This window comes from Ascaphus truei, chromosome 1 (genome assembly GCF_040206685.1).
Source record: "Ascaphus truei isolate aAscTru1 chromosome 1, aAscTru1.hap1, whole genome shotgun sequence".
In the NCBI taxonomy this organism is placed as follows: Eukaryota; Metazoa; Chordata; class Amphibia; order Anura; family Ascaphidae; genus Ascaphus; species Ascaphus truei.
The window spans coordinates 552,774,088-552,780,087 of record NC_134483.1 but is presented as its reverse complement, the minus strand read 5'-3'; positions in this window follow the sequence as shown (position 1 = coordinate 552,780,087).

Here is a 6,000-nt window from a genome sequence, read left to right as displayed (position 1 = left end):
CTGTGTCCCAGTGATTAGTGTCTGTGTGTCAGTCTGTGTGTCCCAGTGATTAGTGTCTGTGTGTCAGTCTGTGTCCCAGTGATTAGTGTCTGTGTGTCAGTCTGTGTCCCAGTGATTAGTGTCTGTGTGTCAGTCTGTGTCCAGTGATTAGTGTCTGTGTGTCAGTCTGTGTGTCCCAGTGATTAGTGTCTGTGTGTCAGTCCTGTGTCCCAGTGATTAGTGTCTGTGTGTCAGTCTGTGTCCCAGTGATTAGTGTCTGTGTGTCAGTCTGTGTGTCCCAGTGATTAGTGTCTGTGTGTCAGTCTGTGTGTCCAGTGATTAGTGTCTGTGTGTCAGTCTGTGTCCCAGTGATTAGTGTCTGTGTGTCAGTCTGTGTGTCCCAGTGATTAGTGTCTGTGTGTCAGTCTGTGTGTCCCAGTGATTAGTGTCTGTGTGTCAGTCTGTGTCCCAGTGATTAGTGTCTGTGTGTCAGTCTGTGTCCCAGTGATTAGTGTCTGTGTGTCAGTCTGTGTCCCAGTGATTAGTGTCTGTGTGTCAGTCTGTGTCCCAGTGATTAGTGTCTGTGTGTCAGTCTGTGTCCCAGTGATTAGTGTCTGTGTGTCAGTCTGTGTCCCAGTGATTAGTGTCTGTGTGTCAGTCTGTGTCCCAGTGATTAGTGTCTGTGTGTCAGTCTGTGTGTCCCAGTGATTAGTGTCTGTGTGTCAGTCTGTGTGTCCCAGTGATTAGTGTCTGTGTGTCAGTCTGTGTGTCCCAGTGATTAGTGTCTGTGTGTCAGTCTGTGTCCCAGTGATTAGTGTCTGTGTGTCAGTCTGTGTGTCCCAGTGATTAGTGTCTGTGTGTCAGTCTGTGTCCCAGTGATTAGTGTCTGTGTGTCAGTGTGTGTCCAGTGATTAGTGTCTGTGTGTCAGTCTGTGTCCCAGTGATTAGTGTCTGTGTGTCAGTCTGTGTGTCCCAGTGATTAGTGTCTGTGTGTCAGTCTGTGTCCCAGTGATTAGTGTCTGTGTGTCAGTCTGTGTCCCAGTGATTAGTGTCTGTGTGTCAGTCTGTGTGTCCCAGTGATTAGTGTCTGTGTGTCAGTCTGTGTGTCCCAGTGATTAGTGTCTGTGTGTCAGTCTGTGTCCCAGTGATTAGTGTCTGTGTGTCAGTCTGTGTCCAGTGATTAGTGTCTGTGTGTCAGTCTGTGTCCCAGTGATTAGTGTCTGTGTGTCAGTCTGTGTGTCCCAGTGATTAGTGTCTGTGTGTCAGTCTGTGTGTCCCAGTGATTATGTCTGTGTGTCAGTGCTGTGTCCCAGTGATTAGTGTCTGTGTGTCAGTCTGTGTCCCAGTGATTAGTGTCTGTGTGTCAAGTCTGTGTGTCCCAGTGATTAGTGTCTGTGTGTCAGTCTGTGTGTCCCAGTGATTAGTGTCTGTGTGTCAGTCTGTGTCCCCAGTGATTAGTGTCTGTGTGTCAGTCTGTGTGTCCCAGTGATTAGTGTCTGTGTGTCCAGTCTGTGTGTCCCAGTGATTAGTGTCTGTGTGTCAGTCTGTGTCCCAGTGATTAGTGTCTGTGTGTCAGTCTGTGTGTCCCCAGTGATTAGTGTCTGTGTGTCAGTCTGTGTCCCAGTGATTAGTGTCTGTGTGTCAGTCTGTGTCCCAGTGATTAGTGTCTGTGTGTCAGTCTGTGTCCCAGTGATTAGTGTCTGTGTGTCAGTCTGTGTCCCAGTGATTAGTGTCTGTGTGTCAGTGTGTGTCCCAGTGATTAGTGTCTGTGTGTCAGTCTGTGTCCCAGTGATTAGTGTCTGTGTGTCAGTCTGTGTCCCAGTGATTAGTGTCTGTGTGTCAGTCGTGTGTCCCAGTGATTAGTGTCTGTGTGTCAGTGTGTGTCCCATGATTAGTGTCTGTGTGTCAGTCTGTGTCCCAGTGATTAGTGTCTGTGTGTCAGTCGTGTGTCCCAGTGATTAGTGTCTGTGTGTCAGTGTGTGTCCCAGTGATTAGTGTCTGTGTGTCAGTCTGTGTCCCAGTGATTAGTGTCTGTGTGTCAGTGTGTGTCCCAGTGATTAGTGTTCTGTGTGTCAGTCGTGTGTCCCAGTGATTAGTGTCTGTGTGTCAGTCTGTGTCCCAGTGATTAGTGTCTGTGTGTCAGTCTGTGTCCCAGTGATTAGTGTCTGTGTGTCAGTCTGTGTCCCAGTGATTAGTGTCTGTGTGTCAGTCTGTGTCCCAGTGATTAGTGTCTGTGTGTCAGTCTGTGTCCAGTGATTAGTGTCTGTGTGTCAGTCTGTGTGTCCCAGTGATTAGTGTCTGTGTGTCAGTCTGGTGTCCCAGTGATTAGTGTCTGTGTGTCAGTCTGTGTCCCAGTGATTAGTGTCTGTGTGTCAGTCTGTGTGTCCCAGTGATTAGTGTCTGTGTGTCAGTCTGTGTCCCAGTGATTAGTGTCTGTGTGTCAGTCTGTGTGTCCCAGTGATTAGTGTCTGTGTGTCAGTCTGTGTGTCCCAGTGATTAGTGTCTGTGTGTCAGTCTGTGTCCCAGTGATTAGTGTCTGTGTGTCAGTCTGTGTCCCAGTGATTAGTGTCTGTGTGTCAGTCTGTGTGTCCCAGTGATTAGTGTCTGTGTGTCAGTGTGTGTCCCAGTGATTAGTGTCTGTGTGTCAGTCTGTGTCCCAGTGATTAGTGTCTGTGTGTCAGTGTGTGTCCCAGTGATTAGTGTCTTGTGTGTCAGTGTGTGTCCCAGTGATTAGTGTCTGTGTGTCAGTCTGTGTGTCCCAGTGATTAGTGTCTGTGTGTCAGTCTGTGTCCCAGTGATTAGTGTCTGTGTGTCAGCTGTGTGTCCCAGTGATTAGTGTCTGTGTGTCAGTCTGTGTCCCAGTGATTAGTGTCTGTGTGTCAGTGTGTGTCCCAGTGATTAGTGTCTGTGTGTCAGTCTGTGTCCCAGTGATTAGTGTCTGTGTGTCAGTCTGTGTGTCCCAGTGATTAGTGTCTGTGTGTCAGTCTGTGTGTCCCAGTGATTAGTGTCTGTGTGTCAGTCTGTGTCCCCAGTGATTAGTGTCTGTGTGTCAGTCTGTGTCCCAGTGATTACTGTCTGTGTGTCAGTCTGTGTGTCCCAGTGATTAGTGTCTGTGTGTCAGTCTGTGTGTCCCAGTGATTAGTGTCTGTGTGTCAGTCTGTGTCCCAGTGATTAGTGTCTGTGTGTCAGTCTGTGTCCCAGTGATTAGTGTCTGTGTGTCAGTGTGTGTCCCAGTGATTAGTGTCTGTGTGTCAGTCTGTGTCCCCAGTGATTAGTGTCTGTGTGTCAGTGTGTGTCCCAGTGATTAGTGTCTGTGTGTCAGTCTTGTGTCCCAGTGATTAGTGTCTGTGTGTCAGTCTGTGTGTCCCAGTGATTAGTGTCTGTGTGTCAGTCTGTGTCCCAGTGATTAGTGTCTGTGTGTCAGTCTGTGTGTCCAGTGATTAGTGTCTGTGTGTCAGTCTGTGTCCCAGTGATTAGTGTCTGTGTGTCAGTCTGTGTCCCAGTGATTAGTGTCTGTGTGTCAGTCTGTGTGTCCCAGTGATTATTAGTGTCTGTGTGTCAGTCTGTGTCCCAGTGATTAGTGTCTGTGTGTCAGTCTGTGTCCCAGTGATTAGTGTCTGTGTGTCAGTCTGTGTCCCAGTGATTAGTGTCTGTGTGTCAGTCTGTGTCCCAGTGATTAGTGTCTGTGTGTCAGTCTTGTGTCCCAGTGATTAGTGTCTGTGTGTCAGTCTGTGTGTCCCAGTGATTAGTGTCTGTGTGTCAGTCTGTGTGTCCCAGTGATTAGTGTCTGTGTGTCAGTCTGTGTCCCAGTGATTAGTGTCTGTGTGTCAGTGTGTGTCCCAGTGATTAGTGTCTGTGTGTCAGTCTGTGTCCCAGTGATTAGTGTCTGTGTGTCAGTCTGTGTGTCCTGTGTGTCCCAGTGATTAGTGTCTGTGTGTCAGTCTGTGTGTCCCAGTGATTAGTGTCTGTGTGTCAGTCTGTGTCCCAGTGATTAGTGTCTGTGTGTCAGTGTGTGTCCCAGTGATTAGTGTCTGTGTGTCAGTCTGTGTCCCAGTGATTAGTGTCTGTGTGTCAGTGTGTGTCCCAGTGATTAGTGTCTGTGTGTCAGTCTGTGTCCCAGTGATTAGTGTCTGTGTGTCAGTCTGTGTCCCAGTGATTAGTGTCTGTGTGTCAGTCTGTGTGTCCCAGTGATTAGTGTCTGTGTGTCAGTCTGTGTCCCAGTGATTAGTGTCTGTGTGTCAGTCTGTGTCCCAGTGATTAGTGTCTGTGTGTCAGTCTGTGTGTCCCAGTGATTAGTGTCTGTGTGTCAGTCTGTGTCCCAGTGATTAGTGTCTGTGTGTCAGTCTGTGTCCCAGTGATTAGTGTCTGTGTGTCAGTCTGTGTCCCAGTGATTAGTGTCTGTGTGTCAGTCTGTGTCCCAGTGATTAGTGTCTGTGTGTCAGTCTGTGTCCCAGTGATTAGTGTCTGTGTGTCAGTCTGTGTGTCCCAGTGATTAGTGTCTGTGTGTCAGTCTGTGTGTCCCAGTGATTAGAGTCTGTGTGTCAGTCTGTGTGTCCCAGTGATTAGTGTCTGTGTGTCAGTGTGTGTCCCAGTGATTAGTGTCTGTGTGTCAGTCTGTGTGTCCCAGTGATTAGTGTCTGTGTGTCAGTCTGTGTGTCCCAGTGATTAGAGTCTGTGTGTCAGTCTGTGTGTCCCAGTGATTAGTGTCTGTGTGTCAGTGTGTGTCCAGTGATTAGAGTCTGTGTGTCAGTGTGTGTCCCAGTGATTAGTGTCTGTGTGTCCCAGTGATTAGTGTCTGTGTGTCACTGTGTCCCAGTGATTAGTGTCTGTGTGTCAGTCTGTGTCCCAGTGATTAGTGTCTGTGTGTCAGTCTGTGTCCCAGTGATTAGTGTCTGTGTGTCAGTCTGTGTCCCAGTGATTAGTGTCTGTGTGTTAGTCTGTGTCCCAGTGATTAGTGTCTGTGTGTCAGTCTGTGTCCCAGTGATTAGTGTCTGTGTGTCAGTCTGTGTCCCAGTGATTAGTGTCTGTGTGTCAGTCTGTGTCCCAGTGATTAGTGTCTGTGTGTCAGTCTGTGTGTCCCAGTGATTAGTGTCTGTGTGTCAGTCTGTGTCCCAGTGATTAGTGTCTGTGTGTCAGTCTGTGTGTCCCAGTGATTAGTGTCTGTGTGTCAGTCTGTGTCCCAGTGATTAGTGTCTGTGTGTCAGTCTGTGTCCCAGTGATTAGTGTCTGTGTGTCAGTCTGTGTGTCCCAGTGATTAGTGTCTGTGTGTCAGTCTGTGTGTCCCAGTGATTAGTGTCTGTGTGTCAGTCTGTGTGTCCCAGTGATTAGTGTCTGTGTGTCAGTCTGTGTCCCAGTGATTAGTGTCTGTGTGTCAGTCTGTGTCCCAGTGATTAGTGTCTGTGTGTCAGTCTGTGTGTCCCAGTGATTAGTGTCTGTGTGTCAGTGTGTGTCCCAGTGATTAGTGTCTGTGTGTCAGTCTGTGTCCCAGTGATTAGTGTCTGTGTGTCAGTCTGTGTGTCCCAGTGATTAGTGTCTGTGTGTCAGTCTGTGTCCCAGTGATTAGTGTCTGTGTGTCAGTCTGTGTGTCCCAGTGATTAGTGTCTGTGTGTCAGTCTGTGTCCCAGTGATTAGTGTCTGTGTGTCAGTGTGTGTCCCAGTGATTAGTGTCTGTGTGTCAGTGTGTGTCCCAGTGATTAGTGTCTGTGTGTCCCAGTGATTAGTGTCAGTCTGTGTGTCCCAGTGATTAGTGTCTGTGTGTCAGTCTGTGTCCCAGTGATTAGTGTCTGTGTGTCAGTCTGTGTCCCAGTGATTAGTGTCTGTGTGTCAGTCTGTGTGTCCCAGTGATTAGTGTCTGTGTGTCAGTCTGTGTGTCCCAGTGATTATTGTCTGTGTGTCAGTCTGTGTCCCAGTGATTAGTGTCTGTGTGTCAGTCTGTGTGTCCCAGTGATTAGTGTCTGTGTGTCAGTCTGTGTCCCAGTGATTAGTGTCTGTGTGTCAGTCTGTGTCCCAGTGATTAGTGTC